We start from the raw sequence: 18,507 nt of genomic DNA on the forward strand, positions 1-18,507 counted from the left end.
ACGTGACGCGAACGTCTACAGCCTATCATAAGCCGCTAACTTGCGGGAAACCCTCTCATGCTACCTTGGCATCAAGGCTGCCAGAACCGAGGCCCTCGCTAAGCTTTCGCACGATAATAGGGTTCAGAAATGAGGGGCTCGTTAGGAAATACAGAAATAAATGCCGGCAGTCTACAACGCCAAAGAAGGCATAGGGGAATGATTAGACTATTTTTTATCGTTAGTGACGTTACATTTTTTTTTGTATTATTTACATCAGAAAGAAAGAAAAACACGCGCCCAGAGTGGGGACCGAACCCACGCCTTTCGATTAGATCTCGAATGCCTTACCCATTCGGCTATCTGGGCGACTGTGTTCTCCGTGACTTTCTGGGGTATTTATATTTACTACAACTGTATCTGACGCTTGAGGGTGGTAGCCAGCGCCACTTAGACTACACGGGGAGAAGGGGACCTTCTTTTTCAACCCCCGGGGCGGGACGCGAACGTTTACAGCCTGTCATAAGCGGCTAACTGGCGGGAAACCCTCTTATGCTACCTTGGCATCAAGGCTGCCAGAACCGAGGCCCTCGCTAAGCTTTCGCACGATAATAGGGTTCAGAAATGAGGGGCTCGTTAGGAAATACAGAAATAAATGCCGGCAGTCTACAACGCCAAAGAAGGCATAGGGGAATGATTAGAATATTTTTAATTGTTAGTGACGTTACATTTTTTTGGTATTATTTACATGACAAAGAAAGAAAAACACGCGCCCAGAGTGGGGACCGAACCCACGCCTTTCGATTAGATCTCGAATGCCTTACCAATTCGGCTATCTGGGCGACTGTGTTCTCCGTCACTTTCTCGGGTATTTATATTTACAACTGTATCTGACGCTTGAGGGTGGTAGCCAGCGCCACTTAAACTACACGGGGAGAAGGGGACCTTATTTTTCAACCCCCGGGACGTGACGCGAACGTCTACAGCCTGTCATAAGCGGCTAACTGGCAGGAAACCCTCTTATGCTACCTTGGCATCAAGGCTGCCAGAACCGAGGCCCTCGCTAAGCTTTCGCACGATAATAGGGTTCAGAAATGAGGGGCTCGTTAGGAAATACAGAAATAAATGCCGGCAGCCTACAACGCCAAAGAAGGCATAGGGGAATGATTAGACAATTTTTTATCGTTAGTGACGTTACATTTTTTTTGTTATTATTTACATGAGAAAGAAAGAAAGAAAAACACGCGCCCAGAGTGGGGACCGAACCCACGCCTTTCGATTAGATCTCGAATGCCTTAACAATTCGGCTATCTGGGCGACTGTGTTCTCCGTCACTTTCTGGGGTATTTATATTTACTACAACTGTATCTGACGCTTGAGGGTGGAAGCCAGCGCCACTTAAACTACACGGGGAGAAGGGGACCTTATTTTTCAACCCCCGGGGCGTGACGCGAACGTCTACAGCCTGTCATAAGCGGCTATTTGGTGGAAAACCCTCTTATGCTACCTTGGCATCAAGGCTGCCAGAACCGAGGCCCTCGCTAAGCTTTCGCACGATAATAGGGTTCAGAAATGAGGGGCTCGTTCGGAAATACAGAAATAAATGCCGGCAGTCTACAACGCCAAAGAAGGCATAGGGGAATGATTAGAATATTTTTAATTGTTAGTGACGTTACATTTTTTTTGGTATTATTTACATGAGAAAGAAAGAAAAACACGCGCCCAGAGTGGGGACCGAACCCACGCCTTTCGATTAGATCTCGAATGCCTTACCCATTCGGCTATCTGGGCGACTGTGTTCTCCGTGACGTTCTGGGGTATTTATATTTACTACAACTGTATCTGACGCTTGAGGGTGGTAGCCAGCGCCACTTAGACTACACGGGGAGAAGGGGACCTTCTTTTTCAACCCCCGGGGCGGGACGCGAACGTTTACAGCCTGTCATAAGCGGCTAACTGGCGGGAAACCCTCTTATGCTACCTTGGCATCAAGGCTGCCAGAACCGAGGCCCTCGCTAAGCTTTCGCACGATAATAGGATTCAGAAATGAGGGGCTCGTTAGGAAATACAGAAATAAATGCCGGCAGTCTACAACGCCAAAGAAGGCATAGGGGAATGATTAGAATATTTTTAATTGTTAGTGACGTTACATTTTTTTGGTATTATTTACATGACAAAGAAAGAAAAACACGCGCCCAGAGTGGGGACCGAACCCACGCCTTTCGATTAGATCTCGAATGCCTTACCAATTCGGCTATCTGGGCGACTGTGTTCTCCGTCACTTTCTCGGGTATTTATATTTACAACTGTATCTGACGCTTGAGGGTGGTAGCCAGCGCCACTTAAACTACACGGGGAGAAGGGGACCTTATTTTTCAACCCCCGGGACGTGACGCGAACGTCTACAGCCTGTCATAAGCGGCTAACTGGCAGGAAACCCTCTTATGCTACCTTGGCATCAAGGCTGCCAGAACCGAGGCCCTCGCTAAGCTTTCGCACGATAATAGGGTTCAGAAATGAGGGGCTCGTTAGGAAATACAGAAATAAATGCCGGCAGCCTACAACGCCAAAGAAGGCATAGGGGAATGATTAGACAATTTTTTATCGTTAGTGACGTTACATTTTTTTTGTTATTATTTACATGAGAAAGAAAGAAAGAAAAACACGCGCCCAGAGTGGGGACCGAACCCACGCCTTTCGATTAGATCTCGAATGCCTTAACAATTCGGCTATCTGGGCGACTGTGTTCTCCGTCACTTTCTGGGGTATTTATATTTACTACAACTGTATCTGACGCTTGAGGGTGGAAGCCAGCGCCACTTAAACTACACGGGGAGAAGGGGACCTTATTTTTCAACCCCCGGGGCGTGACGCGAACGTCTACAGCCTGTCATAAGCGGCTATTTGGTGGAAAACCCTCTTATGCTACCTTGGCATCAAGGCTGCCAGAACCGAGGCCCTCGCTAAGCTTTCGCACGATAATAGGGTTCAGAAATGAGGGGCTCGTTCGGAAATACAGAAATAAATGCCGGCAGTCTACAACGCCAAAGAAGGCATAGGGGAATGATTAGAATATTTTTAATTGTTAGTGACGTTACATTTTTTTTGGTATTATTTACATGAGAAAGAAAGAAAAACACGCGCCCAGAGTGGGGACCGAACCCACGCCTTTCGATTAGATCTCGAATGCCTTACCCATTCGGCTATCTGGGCGACTGTGTTCTCCGTGACGTTCTGGGGTATTTATATTACTACAACTGTATCTGACGCTTGAGGGTGGTAGCCAGCGCCACTTAGACTACACGGGGAGAAGGGGACCTTCTTTTTCAACCCCCGGGGCGGGACGGGAACGTCTAAAGCCTGTCATAAGCGGCTAACTGGCGGGAAACCCTCTTATGCTACCTTGGCATCAAGGCTGCCAGAACCGAGGCCCTCGCTAAGCTTTCGCACGATAATAGGGTTCAGAAATCAGGGGCTCGTTAGGAAATACAGAAATAAATGCCGGCAGTCTACAACGCCAAAGAAGGCATAGGGGAATGATTAGAATATTTTTAATTGTTAGTGACGTTACATTTTTTTGGTATTATTTACATGAGAAAGAAAGAAAAACACGCGCCCAGAGTGGGGGCCGAACCCACGCCTCTCGATTAGATCTCGAATGCCTTACCAATTCGGCTTTCTGGGCGACTGTTATCTCCGTCACTTTCTGGGGTATTTATATTTACTACAACTGTATCTGACGCTTCAGGGTGGTAGCCAGCGCCACTTAGACTACACGTGGAGAAGGGGACCTTCTTTTTCAACCCCCGGGGCGTGACGTTAACGTCTACAGCCTGTCATAAGCGGCTAACTGGCAGGAAACCCTCTTATGCTACCTTGGCATCAAGGCTGCCAGAACCGAGGCCCTCTTTAAGCTTTCGCACGAATATAGGGTTCAGAAATGAGGGGCTCGTTAGGAAATACAGAAATAAATGCCGGCAGCCTACAACGCCAAAGAAGGCATAGGGGAATGATTAGACAATTTTTTATCGTTAGTGACGTTACATTTTTTTTGTTATTATTTACATGAGAAAGAAAGAAAGAAAAACACGCGCCCAGAGTGGGGACCGAACCCACGCCTTTCGATTAGATCTCGAATGCCTTACCAATTCGGCTATCTGGGCGACTGTGTTCTCCGTCACTTTCTGGGGTATTTATATTACTACAACTGTATCTGACGCTTGAGGGTGGTAGCCAGCGCCACTTAAACTACACGGGGAGAAGGGGACCTTATTTTTCAACCCCCGGGACGTGACGCGAACGTCTACAGCCTATCATAAGCCGCTAACTTGCGGGAAACCCTCCATGCTACCTTGGCATCAAGGCTGCCAGAACCGAGGCCCTCGCTAAGCTTTCGCACGATAATAGGGTTCAGAAATGAGGGGCTCGTTAGGAAATACAGAAATAAATGCCGGCAGCCTACAATGCCAAAGAAGGCATAGGGGAATGATTAGACAATTTTTTATCGTTAGTGACGTTACATTTTTTTTGTTATTATTTACATGAGAAAGAAAGAAAGAAAAACACGCGCCCAGAGTGGGGACCGAACCCACGCCTTTCGATTAGATCTCGAATGCCTTAACAATTCGGCTATCTGGGCGACTGTGTTCTCCGTCACTTTCTGGGGTATTTATATTTACTACAACTGTATCTGACGCTTGAGGGTGGTAGCCAGCGCCACTTAAACTACACGGGGAGAAGGGGACCTTATTTTTCAACCCCCGGGACGTGACGCGAACGTCTACAGCCTATCATAAGCCGCTAACTTGCGGGAAACCCTCTCATGCTACCTTGGCATCAAGGCTGCCAGAACCGAGGCCCTCGCTAAGCTTTCGCACGATAATAGGGTTCAGAAATGAGGGGCTCGTTAGGAAATACAGAAATAAATGCCGGCAGTCTACAACGCCAAAGAAGGCATAGGGGAATGATTAGACTATTTTTTATCGTTAGTGACGTTACATTTTTTTTTGTATTATTTACATCAGAAAGAAAGAAAAACACGCGCCCAGAGTGGGGACCGAACCCACGCCTTTCGATTAGATCTCGAATGCCTTACCCATTCGGCTATCTGGGCGACTGTGTTCTCCGTGACTTTCTGGGGTATTTATATTTACTACAACTGTATCTGACGCTTGAGGGTGGTAGCCAGCGCCACTTAGACTACACGGGGAGAAGGGGACCTTCTTTTTCAACCCCCGGGGCGGGACGCGAACGTTTACAGCCTGTCATAAGCGGCTAACTGGCGGGAAACCCTCTTATGCTACCTTGGCATCAAGGCTGCCAGAACCGAGGCCCTCGCTAAGCTTTCGCACGATAATAGGGTTCAGAAATGAGGGGCTCGTTAGGAAATACAGAAATAAATGCCGGCAGTCTACAACGCCAAAGAAGGCATAGGGGAATGATTAGAATATTTTTAATTGTTAGTGACGTTACATTTTTTTGGTATTATTTACATGACAAAGAAAGAAAAACACGCGCCCAGAGTGGGGACCGAACCCACGCCTTTCGATTAGATCTCGAATGCCTTACCAATTCGGCTATCTGGGCGACTGTGTTCTCCGTCACTTTCTCGGGTATTTATATTTACAACTGTATCTGACGCTTGAGGGTGGTAGCCAGCGCCACTTAAACTACACGGGGAGAAGGGGACCTCATTTTTCAACCCCCGGGACGTGACGCGAACGTCTACAGCCTGTCATAAGCGGCTAACTGGCAGGAAACCCTCTTATGCTACCTTGGCATCAAGGCTGCCAGAACCGAGGCCCTCTTTAAGCTTTCGCACGAATATAGGGTTCAGAAATGAGGGGCTCGTTAGGAAATACAGAAATAAATGCCGGCAGCCAACAACGCCAAAGAAGGCATAGGGGAATGATTAGACAATTTTTTATCGTTAGTGACGTTACATTTTTTTTTGTTATTATTTACATGAGAAAGAAAGAAAGAAAAACACGCGCCCAGAGTGGGGACCGAACCCACGCCTTTCGATTAGATCTCGAATGCCTTACCAATTCGGCTTTCTGGGCGACTGTGTTCTCCGTCACTTTCTGGGGTATTTATATTCACTCCAACTGTATCTGACGCTTGAGGGTGGTAGCCAGCGCCACTTAGACTACACGGGGAGAAGGGGACCTTCTTTTTCAACCCCCGGGGCGGGACGGGAACGTCTAAAGCCTGTCATAAGCGGCTAACTGGCGGGAAACCCTCTTATGCTACCTTGGCATCAAGGCTGCCAGAACCGAGGCCCTCGCTAAGCTTTCGCACGATAATAGGGTTCAGAAATCAGGGGCTCGTTAGGAAATACAGAAATAAATGCCGGCAGTCTACAACGCCAAAGAAGGCATAGGGGAATGATTAGAATATTTTTAATTGTTAGTGACGTTACATTTTTTTGGTATTATTTACATGAGAAAGAAAGAAAAACACGCGCCCAGAGTGGGGGCCGAACCCACGCCTCTCGATTAGATCTCGAATGCCTTACCAATTCGGCTTTCTGGGCGACTGTTATCTCCGTCACTTTCTGGGGTATTTATATTTACTACAACTGTATCTGACGCTTCAGGGTGGTAGCCAGCGCCACTTAGACTACACGTGGAGAAGGGGACCTTCTTTTTCAACCCCCGGGGCGTGACGTTAACGTCTACAGCCTGTCATAAGCGGCTAACTGGCAGGAAACCCTCTTATGCTACCTTGGCATCAAGGCTGCCAGAACCGAGGCCCTCTTTAAGCTTTCGCACGAATATAGGGTTCAGAAATGAGGGGCTCGTTAGGAAATACAGAAATAAATGCCGGCAGCCTACAACGCCAAAGAAGGCATAGGGGAATGATTAGACAATTTTTTATCGTTAGTGACGTTACATTTTTTTTGTTATTATTTACATGAGAAAGAAAGAAAGAAAAACACGCGCCCAGAGTGGGGACCGAACCCACGCCTTTCGATTAGATCTCGAATGCCTTACCAATTCGGCTATCTGGGCGACTGTGTTCTCCGTCACTTTCTGGGGTATTTATATTACTACAACTGTATCTGACGCTTGAGGGTGGTAGCCAGCGCCACTTAAACTACACGGGGAGAAGGGGACCTTATTTTTCAACCCCCGGGACGTGACGCGAACGTCTACAGCCTATCATAAGCCGCTAACTTGCGGGAAACCCTCCATGCTACCTTGGCATCAAGGCTGCCAGAACCGAGGCCCTCGCTAAGCTTTCGCACGATAATAGGGTTCAGAAATGAGGGGCTCGTTAGGAAATACAGAAATAAATGCCGGCAGCCTACAATGCCAAAGAAGGCATAGGGGAATGATTAGACAATTTTTTATCGTTAGTGACGTTACATTTTTTTTGTTATTATTTACATGAGAAAGAAAGAAAGAAAAACACGCGCCCAGAGTGGGGACCGAACCCACGCCTTTCGATTAGATCTCGAATGCCTTAACAATTCGGCTATCTGGGCGACTGTGTTCTCCGTCACTTTCTGGGGTATTTATATTTACTACAACTGTATCTGACGCTTGAGGGTGGTAGCCAGCGCCACTTAAACTACACGGGGAGAAGGGGACCTTATTTTTCAACCCCCGGGACGTGACGCGAACGTCTACAGCCTATCATAAGCCGCTAACTTGCGGGAAACCCTCTCATGCTACCTTGGCATCAAGGCTGCCAGAACCGAGGCCCTCGCTAAGCTTTCGCACGATAATAGGGTTCAGAAATGAGGGGCTCGTTAGGAAATACAGAAATAAATGCCGGCAGTCTACAACGCCAAAGAAGGCATAGGGGAATGATTAGACTATTTTTTATCGTTAGTGACGTTACATTTTTTTTTGTATTATTTACATCAGAAAGAAAGAAAAACACGCGCCCAGAGTGGGGACCGAACCCACGCCTTTCGATTAGATCTCGAATGCCTTACCCATTCGGCTATCTGGGCGACTGTGTTCTCCGTGACTTTCTGGGGTATTTATATTTACTACAACTGTATCTGACGCTTGAGGGTGGTAGCCAGCGCCACTTAGACTACACGGGGAGAAGGGGACCTTCTTTTTCAACCCCCGGGGCGGGACGCGAACGTTTACAGCCTGTCATAAGCGGCTAACTGGCGGGAAACCCTCTTATGCTACCTTGGCATCAAGGCTGCCAGAACCGAGGCCCTCGCTAAGCTTTCGCACGATAATAGGGTTCAGAAATGAGGGGCTCGTTAGGAAATACAGAAATAAATGCCGGCAGTCTACAACGCCAAAGAAGGCATAGGGGAATGATTAGAATATTTTTAATTGTTAGTGACGTTACATTTTTTTGGTATTATTTACATGACAAAGAAAGAAAAACACGCGCCCAGAGTGGGGACCGAACCCACGCCTTTCGATTAGATCTCGAATGCCTTACCAATTCGGCTATCTGGGCGACTGTGTTCTCCGTCACTTTCTCGGGTATTTATATTTACAACTGTATCTGACGCTTGAGGGTGGTAGCCAGCGCCACTTAAACTACACGGGGAGAAGGGGACCTCATTTTTCAACCCCCGGGACGTGACGCGAACGTCTACAGCCTGTCATAAGCGGCTAACTGGCAGGAAACCCTCTTATGCTACCTTGGCATCAAGGCTGCCAGAACCGAGGCCCTCTTTAAGCTTTCGCACGAATATAGGGTTCAGAAATGAGGGGCTCGTTAGGAAATACAGAAATAAATGCCGGCAGCCAACAACGCCAAAGAAGGCATAGGGGAATGATTAGACAATTTTTTATCGTTAGTGACGTTACATTTTTTTTTGTTATTATTTACATGAGAAAGAAAGAAAGAAAAACACGCGCCCAGAGTGGGGACCGAACCCACGCCTTTCGATTAGATCTCGAATGCCTTACCAATTCGGCTTTCTGGGCGACTGTGTTCTCCGTCACTTTCTGGGGTATTTATATTCACTCCAACTGTATCTGACGCTTGAGGGTGGTAGCCAGCGCCACTTAGACTACACGGGGAGAAGGGGACCTTCTTTTTCAACCCCCGGGGCGTGACGCGAACGTCTACAGCCTGTCATAAGCGGCTAACTGGCGGAAAACCCTCTTATGCTACCTTGGCATCAAGGCTGCCAGAACCGAGGCCCTCGGTAAGTTTTCGCACGATAATAGGGTTCAGAAATGAGGGGCTCGTTAGGAAATACAGAAATAAATGCCGGCAGTCTACAACGCCAAAGAAGGCATAGGGGAATGATTAGACTATTTTTTATCGTTAGTGACGTTACATTTTTTTTGTATTATTTACATCAGAAAGAAAGAAAAACACGCGCCCAGAGTGGGGACCGAACCCACGCCTTTCGATTAGATCTCGAATGCCTTACCCATTCGGCTATCTGGGCGACTGTGTTCTCCGTCACTTTCTCGGGTATTTATATTTACAACTGTATCTGACGCTTGAGGGTGGTAGCCTGCGCCACTTAGACTACACGGGCAGAAGGGGACCTTCTTTTTCAACCCCCGGGGCGTGACGCGAACGTCTACAGCCTGTCATAAGTGGCTATTTGGTGGAAAACCCTCTTATGCTACCTTGGCATCAAGGCTGCCAGAACCGAGGCCCTCGCTAAGCTTTCGCACGATAATAGGGTTCAGAAATGAGGGGCTCGTTCGGAAATACAGAAATAAATGCCGGCAGTCTACAACGCCAAAGAAGGCATAGGGGAATGATTAGAATATTTTTAATTGTTAGTGACGTTACATTTTTTTTGGTATTATTTACATGAGAAAGAAAGAAAAACACACGCCCAGAGTGGGGACCGAACCCACGCCTTTCGATTAGATCTCGAATGCCTTACCAATTCGGCTTTCTGGGCGACTGTGATCTCCGTCACTTTCTGGGGTATTTATATTTACTTCAACTGTATCTGACGCTTGAGGGTGGTAGCCAGCGAAACTTAGACTACACGTGGAGAAGGGGACCTTCTTTTTCAACCCCCGGGGCGTGACGTTAACGTCTACAGCCTGTCATAGGTGGCTAACTGGCAGGAAACCCTCTTATGCTACCTTGGCATCAAGGCTGCCAGAACCGAGGCCCTCGCTAAGCTTTCGCACGAAAATAGGGTTCAGAAATGAGGGGCTCGTTAGGAAATACAGAAATAAATGCCGGCAGCCTACAACGCCAAAGAAGGCATAGGGGAATGATTAGACAATTTTTTATCGTTAGTGACGTTACATTGTTTTTTGTTATTATTTACATGAGAAAGAAAGAAAGAAAAACACGCGCCCAGAGTGGGGACCGAACCCGCGCCTTTCGATTAGATCTCGAATGCCTTACCAATTCGGCTACCTGGGCGACTGTGTTCTCCGTCACTTTCTGGGGTATTTATATTTACTACAACTGTATCTGACGCTTGAGGGTGGTAGCCAGCGCCACCTAAACTACACGGGGAGAAGGGGACCCTATTTTTCAACCCCCGGGACGTGACGCGAACGTCTACAGCCTATCATAAGCCGCTAACTTGCGGGAAACCCTCTCATGCTACCTTGGCATCAAGGCTGCCAGAACCGAGGCCCTCGCTAAGCTTTCGCACGATAATAGAGTTCAGAAATGAGGGGCTCGTTAGGAAATACAGAAATAAATGCCGGCAGCCTACAACGCCAAAGAAGGCATAGGGGAATGATTAGACAATTTTGTATCGTTAGTGACGTTACATTTTTTTTGTTATTATTTACATGAGAAAGAAAGAAAGAAAAACACGCGCCCAGAGTGGGGACCGAACCCACGCCTTTCGATTAGATCTCGAATGCCTTAACAATTCGGCTATCTGGGCGACTGTGTTCTCCGTCACTTTCTGGGGTATTTATATTTACTACAACTGTATCTGACGCTTGAGGGTGGAAGCCAGCGCCACTTAAACTACACGGGGAGAAGGGGACCTTATTTTTCAACCCCCGGGGCGTGACGCGAACGTCTACAGCCTGTCATAAGCGGCTATTTGGTGGAAAACCCTCTTATGCTACCTTGGCATCAAGGCTGCCAGAACCGAGGCCCTCGCTAAGCTTTCGCACGATAATAGGGTTCAGAAATGAGGGGCTCGTTCGGAAATACAGAAATAAATGCCGGCAGTCTACAACGCCAAAGAAGGCATAGGGGAATGATTAGAATATTTTTAATTGTTAGTGACGTTACATTTTTTTTGGTATTATTTACATGAGAAAGAAAGAAAAACGCGCCCAGAGTGGGGACCGAACCCACGCCTTTCGATTAGATCTCGAATGCCTTACCAATTCGGCTTTCTGGGCGACTGTGTTCTCCGTCACTTTCTGGGGTATTTATATTCACTCCAACTGTATCTGACGCTTCAGGGTGGTAGCCAGCGCCACTTAGACTACACGGGGAGAAGGGGACCTTCTTTTTCAACCCCCGGGGCGTGACGCGAACGTCTACAGCCTGTCATAAGCGGCTAACTGGCGGGAAACCCTCCTATGCAACCTTGGCATCAAGGCTGCCAGAACCGAGGCCCTCGTTAAGCTTTCGCACGATAATAGGGTTCAGAAATGAGGTGCTCGTTAGGAAATACAGAAATAAATGCCGGCAGTCCACAACGCCAAAGAAAGCATAGGGGAATGATTAGACTATTTTGTATCGTTAGTGACGTTACATTTTTTTTGGTATTATTTACATGAGAAAGAAAGAAAAACACGTGCCCAGAGTGGGGACCGAACCCACGCCTTTCGATTAGATCTCGAATGCCTTACCAATTCGGCTATCTGGGCGACTGTGTTCTCCGTCACTTTCTGGGGTATTTATATTAACTACAACTGTATCTGACACTTGAGGGTGGTAGCCAGCGCCACTTAGACTACACGGGGATAAGGGGACCTTCTTTTTCAACCCCCGGGGCGTGACGCGAACGTCTACAGCCTGTCATAAGCGGCTAACTGGCGGAAAACCCTCTTATGCTACCTTGGCATCAAGGCTGCCAGAACCGAGGCCCTCGGTAAGTTTTCGCACGATAATAGGTTTCAGAAATGAGGGGCTCGTTAGGAAATACAGAAATAAATGCCGGCAGTCTACAACGCCAAAGAAGGCATAGGGGAATGATTAGAATATTTTTAATTGTTAGTGACGTTACATTTTTTTTGGTATTATTTACATGAGAAAGAAAGAAAAACACGCGCCCAGAGTGGGGACCGAACCCACGCCTTTCGATTAGATCTCGAATGCCTTACCCATTCGGCTATCTGGGCGACTGTGTTCTCCGTGACGTTCTGGGGTATTTATATTTACTACAACTGTATCTGACGCTTGAGGGTGGTAGCCAGCGCCACTTAGACTACACGGGTAGAAGGGGACCTTCTTTTTCAACCCCTGGGGCGGGACGGGAACGTCTACAGCCTGTCATAAGCGGCTAACTGGCGGGAAACCCTCTTATGCTACCTTGGCATCAAGGCTGCCAGAACCGAGGCCCTCGCTAAGCTTTCGCACGATAATAGGGTTCAGAAATCAGGGGCTCGTTAGGAAATACAGAAATAAATGCCGGCAGTCTACAACGCCAAAGAAGGCATAGGGGAATGATTAGAATATTTTTAATTGTTAGTGACGTTACATTTTTTTGGTATTATTTACATGAGAAAGAAAGAAAAACACGCGCCCAGAGTGGGGGCCGAACCCACGCCTCTCGATTAGATCTCGAATGCCTTACCAATTCGGCTTTCTGGGCGACTGTTATCTCCGTCACTTTCTGGGGTATTTATATTTACTACAACTGTATCTGACGCTTCAGGGTGGTAGCCAGCGCCACTTAGACTACACGTGGAGAAGGGGACCTTCTTTTTCAACCCCCGGGGCGTGACGTTAACGTCTACAGCCTGTCATAAGCGGCTAACTGGCAGGAAACCCTCTTATGCTACCTTGGCATCAAGGCTGCCAGAACCGAGGCCCTCTTTAAGCTTTCGCACGATAATAGGGTTCAGAAATGAGGGGCTCGTTAGGAAATACAGAAATAAATGCCGGCAGCCAACAACGCCAAAGAAGGCATAGGGGAATGATTAGACAATTTTTTATCGTTAGTGACGTTACATTTTTTTTGTTATTATTTACATGAGAAAGAAAGAAAGAAAAACACGCGCCCAGAGTGGGGACCGAACCCACGCCTTTCGATTAGATCTCGAATGCCTTACCAATTCGGCTATCTGGGCGACTGTGTTCTCCGTCACTTTCTGGGGTATTTATATTTACTACAACTGTATCTGACGCTTGAGGGTGGTAGCCAGCGCCACTTAAACTACACGGGGAGAAGGGGACCTTATTTTTCAACCCCCGGGACGTGACGCGAACGTCTACAGCCTATCATAAGCCGCTAACTTGCGGGAAACCCTCTCATGCTACCTTGGCATCAAGGCTGCCAGAACCGAGGCCCTCGCTAAGCTTTCGCACGATAATAGGGTTCAGAAATGAGGGGCTCGTTAGGAAATACAGAAATAAATGCCGGCAGCCTACAATGCCAAAGAAGGCATAGGGGAATGATTAGACAATTTTTTATCGTTAGTGACGTTACATTTTTTTTGTTATTATTTACATGAGAAAGAAAGAAAGAAAAACACGCGCCCAGAGTGGGGACCGAACCCACGCCTTTCGATTAGATCTCGAATGCCTTAACAATTCGGCTATCTGGGCGACTGTGTTCTCCGTCACTTTCTGGGGTACTTATATTTACTACAACTGTATCTGACGCTTGAGGGTGGTAGCCAGCGCCACTTAAACTACACGGGGAGAAGGGGACCTTATTTTTCAACCCCCGGGACGTGACGCGAACGTCTACAGCCTATCATAAGCCGCTAACTTGCGGGAAACCCTCTCATGCTACCTTGGCATCAAGGCTGCCAGAACCGAGGCCCTCGCTAAGCTTTCGCACGATAATAGGGTTCAGAAATGAGGGGCTCGTTAGGAAATACAGAAATAAATGCCGGCAGTCTACAACGCCAAAGAAGGCATAGGGGAATGATTAGACTATTTTTTATCGTTAGTGACGTTACATTTTTTTTTGTATTATTTACATCAGAAAGAAAGAAAAACACGCGCCCAGAGTGGGGACCGAACCCACGCCTTTCGATTAGATCTCGAATGCCTTACCCATTCGGCTATCTGGGCGACTGTGTTCTCCGTGACTTTCTGGGGTATTTATATTTACTACAACTGTATCTGACGCTTGAGGGTGGTAGCCAGCGCCACTTAGACTACACGGGGAGAAGGGGACCTTCTTTTTCAACCCCCGGGGCGGGACGCGAACGTTTACAGCCTGTCATAAGCGGCTAACTGGCGGGAAACCCTCTTATGCTACCTTGGCATCAAGGCTGCCAGAACCGAGGCCCTCGCTAAGCTTTCGCACGATAATAGGGTTCAGAAATGAGGGGCTCGGTAGGAAATACAGAAATAAATGCCGGCAGTCTACAACGCCAAAGAAGGCATAGGGGAATGATTAGAATATTTTTAATTGTTAGTGACGTTACATTTTTTTGGTATTATTTACATGACAAAGAAAGAAAAACACGCGCCCAGAGTGGGGACCGAACCCACGCCTTTCGATTAGATCTCGAATGCCTTACCAATTCGGCTATCTGGGCGACTGTGTTCTCCGTCACTTTCTCGGGTATTTATATTTACAACTGTATCTGACGCTTGAGGGTGGTAGCCAGCGCCACTTAAACTACACGGGGAGAAGGGGACCTTATTTTTCAACCCCCGGGACGTGACGCGAACGTCTACAGCCTGTCATAAGCGGCTAACTGGCAGGAAACCCTCTTATGCTACCTTGGCATCAAGGCTGCCAGAACCGAGGCCCTCTTTAAGCTTTCGCACGAATATAGGGTTCAGAAATGAGGGGCTCGTTAGGAAATACAGAAATAAATGCCGGCAGCCAACAACGCCAAAGAAGGCATAGGGGAATGATTAGACAATTTTTTATCGTTAGTGACGTTACATTTTTTTGTTATTATTTACATGAGAAAGAAAGAAAGAAAAACACGCGCCCAGAGTGGGGACCGAACCCACGCCTTTCGATTAGATCTCGAATGCCTTACCCATTCGGCTATCTGGGCGACTGTGTTCTCCGTGACGTTCTGGGGTATTTATATTTACTACAACTGTATCTGACGCTTGAGGGTGGTAGCCAGCGCCACTTAGACTACACGGGGAGAAGGGGACCTTCTTTTTCAACCCCCGGGGCGGGACGGGAACGTCTACAGCCTGTCATAAGCGGCTAACTGGCGGGAAACCCTCTTATGCTACCTTGGCATCAAGGCTGCCAGAACCGAGGCCCTCGCTAAGCTTTCGCACGATAATAGGGTTCAGAAATGAGGGGCTCGTTAGGAAATACAGAAATAAATGCCGGCAGTCTACAACGCCAAAGAAGGCATAGGGGAATGATTAGAATATTTTTAATTGTTAGTGACGTTACATTTTTTTGGTATTATTTACATGAGAAAGAAAGAAAAACACGCGCCCAGAGTGGGGACCGAACCCACGCCTTTCGATTAGATCTCGAATGCCTTACCAATTCGGCTTTCTGGGCGACTGTTATCTCCGTCACTTTCTGGGGTATTTATATTTACTGCAACTGTATCTGACGCTTGAGGGTGGTAGCCAGCGCCACTTAGACTACACGTGGAGAAGGGGACCTTCTTTTTCAACCCCCGGGGCGTGACGTTAATGTCTACAGCCTGTCATAAGCGGCTAACTGGCAGGAAACCCTCTTATGCTACCTTGGCATCAAGGCTGCCAGAACCGAGGCCCTCTTTAAGCTTTCGCACGAATATAGGGTTCAGAAATGAGGGGCTCGTTAGGAAATACAGAAATAAATGCCGGCAGCCTACAACGCCAAAGAAGGCATAGGGGAATGATTAGACAATTTTTTATCGTTAGTGACGTTACATTTTTTTTGTTATTATTTACATGAGAAAGAAAGAAAGAAAAACACGCGCCCAGAGTGGGGACCGAACCCACGCCTTTCGATTAGATCTCGAATGCCTTACCAATTCGGCTATCTGGGCGACTGTGTTCTCCGTCACTTTCTGGGGTATTTATATTTACTACAACTGTATCTGACGCTTGAGGGTGGTAGCCAGCGCCACTTAAACTACACGGGGAGAAGGGGACCTTATTTTTCAACCCCCGGGACGTCACGCGAACGTCTACAGCCTATCATAAGCCGCTAACTTGCGGGAAACCCTCTCATGCTACCTTGGCATCAAGGCTGCCAGAACCGAGGCCCTCGCTAAGCTTTCGCACGATAATAGGGTTCAGAAATGAGGGGCTCGTTAGGAAATACAGAAATAAATGCCGGCAGCCTACAACGCCAAAGAAGGCATAGGGGAATGATTAGACAATTTTTTATCGTTAGTGACGTTACATTTTTTTTGTTATTATTTACATGAGAAAGAAAGAAAGAAAAACACGCGCCCAGAGTGGGGACCGAACCCACGCCTTTCAATTAGATCTCGAATGCCTTAACAATTCGGCTATCTGGGCGACTGTGTTCTCCGTCACTTTCTGGGGTATTTATATTTACTACAACTGTATCTGACGCTTGAGGGTGGTAGCCAGCGCCACTTAAACTACACGGGGAGAAGGGGACCTTATTTTTCAACCCCCGGGACGTGACGCGAACGTCTACAGCCTATCATAAGCCGCTAACTTGCGGGAAACCCTCTCATGCTACCTTGGCATCAAGGCTGCCAGAACCGAGGCCCTCGCTAAGCTTTCGCACGATAATAGGGTTCAGAAATGAGGGGCTCGTTAGGAAATACAGAAATAAATGCCGGCAGTCTACAACGCCAAAGAAGGCATAGGGGAATGATTAGACTATTTTTTATCGTTAGTGACGTTACATTTTTTTTTGTATTATTTACATCAGAAAGAAAGAAAAACACGCGCCCAGAGTGGGGACCGAACCCACGCCTTTCGATTAGATCTCGAATGCCTTACCCATTCGGCTATCTGGGCGACTGTGTTCTCCGTCACTTTCTGGGGTATTTATATTTACTACAACTGTATCTGACGCTTGAGGGTGGCAGCCAGCGCCACTTAGACTACACGGGGAGAAGGGGACCTTCTTTTTCAACCCCCGGGGCGGGACGCGAACGTATACAGCCTGTCATAAGCGGCTAACTGGCGGGAAACCCTCTTATGCTACCTTGGCATCAAGGCTGCCAGAACCGAGGCCCTCGCTAAGCTTTCGCACGATAATAGGGTTCAGAAATGAGGGGCTCGGTAGGAAATACAGAAATAAATGCCGGCAGTCTACAACGCCAAAGAAGGCATAGGGGAATGATTAGAATATTTTTAATTGTTAGTGACGTTACATTTTTTTGGTATTATTTACATGACAAAGAAAGAAAAACACGCGCCCAGAGTGGGGACCGAACCCACGCCTTTCGATTAGATCTCAAATGCCTTACCAATTCGGCTATCTGGGCGACTGTGTTCTCCGTCACTTTCTCGGGTATTTATATTTACAACTGTATCTGACGCTTGAGGGTGGTAGCCAGCGCCACTTAAACTACACGGGGAGAAGGGGATATTATTTTTCAACCCCCGGGACGTGACGCGAACGTCTACAGCCTGTCATAAGCGGCTAACTGGCAGGAAACCCTCTTATGCTACCTTGGCATCAAGGCTGCCAGAACCGAGGCCCTCTTTAAGCTTTCGCACGAATATAGGGTTCAGAAATGAGGGGCTCGTTAGGAAATACAGAAATAAATGCCGGCAGCCAACAACGCCAAAGAAGGCATAGGGGAATGATTAGACAATTTTTATCGTTAGTGACGTTACATTTTTTTTGTTATTATTTACATGAGAAAGAAAGAAAGAAAAACACGCGCCCAGAGTGGGGACCGAACCCACGCCTTTCGATTAGATCTCGAATGCCTTACCAATTCGGCTTTCTGGGCGACTGTGTTCTCCGTCACTTTCTGGGGTATTTATATTCACTCCAACTGTATCTAACGCTTGAGGGTGGTAGCCAGCGCCACTTAGACTACACGGGGAGAAGGGGACCTTCTTTTTCAACCCCCGGGGCGTGACGCGAACGTCTACAGCCTGTCATAAGCGGCTAACTGGCGGAAAACCCTCTTATGCTACCTTGGCATCAAGGCTGCCAGAACCGAGGCCCTCGGTAAGTTTTCGCACGATAATAGGGTTCAGAAATGAGGGGCTCGTTAGGAAATACAGAAATAAATGCCGGCAGTCTACAACGCCAAAGAAGGCATAGGGGAATGATTAGACTATTTTTTATCGTTAGTGACGTTACATTTTTTTTTGTATTATTTACATCAGAAAGAAAGAAAAACACGCGCCCAGAGTGGGGACCGAACCCACGCCTTTCGATTAGATCTCGAATGCCTTACCCATTCGGCTATCTGGGCGACTGTGTTCTCCGTGACGTTCTGGGGTATTTATATTTACTACAACTGTATCTGACGCTTGAGGGTGGTAGCCAGCGCCACTTAGACTACACGGGGAGAAGGGGACCTTCTTTTTCAACCC

At 47.5% G+C, this 18,507-nt stretch overlaps 1 non-coding gene across 1 annotated transcript; it reads right to left on the reverse strand.

Moving 5' to 3' along the window:
• Positions 1-11,666: 11,666 nt before the first annotated feature.
• Positions 11,667-11,738, reverse strand: Trnar-ucu (transfer RNA arginine (anticodon UCU)). The gene has a single exon. It is a non-coding gene; the product is annotated as a tRNA-Arg (tRNA).
• Positions 11,739-18,507: the final 6,769 nt, after the last annotated feature.

The sequence above is a fragment of the Haemaphysalis longicornis genome, unplaced genomic scaffold, assembly GCF_048455015.1.
Source record: "Haemaphysalis longicornis isolate Haplotype H1 unplaced genomic scaffold, Haemaphysalis longicornis Haplotype H1 scaffold_11, whole genome shotgun sequence".
NCBI classification, from domain to species: domain Eukaryota; kingdom Metazoa; phylum Arthropoda; class Arachnida; order Ixodida; family Ixodidae; genus Haemaphysalis; species Haemaphysalis longicornis.